The sequence below is a fragment of the Taudactylus pleione genome, unplaced genomic scaffold (genome assembly GCF_031769625.1).
Source record: "Taudactylus pleione unplaced genomic scaffold, aTauple2 ptg000479l, whole genome shotgun sequence".
Lineage (NCBI taxonomy): Eukaryota > Metazoa > Chordata > Amphibia > Anura > Myobatrachidae > Taudactylus > Taudactylus pleione.
Window position 1 is genome coordinate 4091173 of NW_028284881.1, and position 1691 is coordinate 4092863.

Here is a 1691-nt window from a genome sequence, read left to right on the forward strand (position 1 = left end):
CTGCCAACCAGCCCCCGTATTATTCTTACTTCCGCCAACCACTGGCCCTGACATCTTCACCGTCACCTCCCCTAGACAGGGTATTGAGTGTGCTGCTGTAAATTTAGAGATTAGCATTATGGCCCACTCTATAATGTCACACATTTGTTGTTGACAAAATACTTTGTTCTCACAAAACATTAGGACACTGATTCAATTAGCCATGGGCTTCCAACGGTTGTTAGGTTACTAAGACAGTGTTTCTTTTTGCTTCTAACCCCATAGTGATGCAGCAAAAATAAACAATGTTTTACAGATCATGGGAACTATTCATGAAGATTTGCGTTATTGAATTGTTAATTTTCACTAAATATCCCATAATTTAGAGGCGATATTTAGCTTGGTTAAGTAGCAATTCATGTATAATTCCCTTTTATGCAAAGCGATCCAGTATTCAGTGCCCCAGCGATGCAGTCCTCCCCTGCGGTGCTCTGGAATCAGTAAAGCTCTCCCCTTCTGCATATGCGACAGCCGCCAGGCCACTTGACATCAGTGCTGTGATGTGTGTGGGATAGGGCGAGTGGGGGACAGTGGGTAGTAGAGATGAACAGTTCGGTTTTAACGCTTATCTCTAGTTGAGAGGTAGTGATACGGCATATGCATATGTTGGGTTATACCTAACGAAGACATAGCGTAGGCAGCGGGGAGCACTGGCAGTCAATAGGCGGTGACCCGGCATGTGCATATGTCGGGTCACCTTACTAATTGCGGCGGGGGTAGGGCAGAGCAAGGGAACACTGGCTGGGCAGCAGGCAGTCAGGTGGAGGTGACACGGCATATGAATATGCCCTAGGCTCCAGATTGGTTGCTGTCACAGAATAGGGTGGATAGAACAGGGAGAAGGCACGAAGACTGCAGTCTTTACTGCTCTTCTCCCCTAACAACGCTGCTTATGCCATCCTGAGATGGCACATGCTTTTGTAGAAGCAAAACAGAAAACTGGGATTTCCGTGCTTCTATGAAAAGCTCTCCCTATTCTAGTATATGGGGAAGCAATCTTGACATAGAGCTGGGGCACTGCTGGAGACATCTGTGATGTCACCACGGTAACCCCTTCTGTGAATAGGAGGAAGCATTGACAAGCCCTGTTATCACTGATAAAGGGCTTTTTACTGCTACATGAATAGACCCCTTTAATGCTCGGAAGTAATGCGGATAATTGGACCAGCTCAAAAGGGGTCATTTATCATAAGCTTTGGGCTTTTAAGTGGTTTTCTCATACAACTTTTTCATGCTGCTAAATAAAATTTGTTTGTATTCCATTCAGGATGCAGATTGGATTTCCCACTTATGGTTGCTGTGCCACATTCCATGTCTGAACAATTCCTTTAGTGCCATACTTAATTGAATTGCTGTGTGCCTCTGATATTAAAGATTCCTTATCACCATAATTTGCATCAATAAGGAATCTTAATGTATGAGCCTTGAATTAATTAGTAAGCTGTAACGTGTTTGCATATTCGCATCTGACGATGTAATTAGATGGCGGGGCCAAGCTTTGCCATTTCAGCAATTAATTATTTAACTGTCGCGGTGGCATGGGATGCAACTGCAGCCAGCTGGTCTTTAGCTGACACGGTCGCATGGTATGCTGTCCTGATGTGTCCCCCTGTCCTGCTGCGTCCCCCGGGTTTTAAGGAGGAAATCCGTTC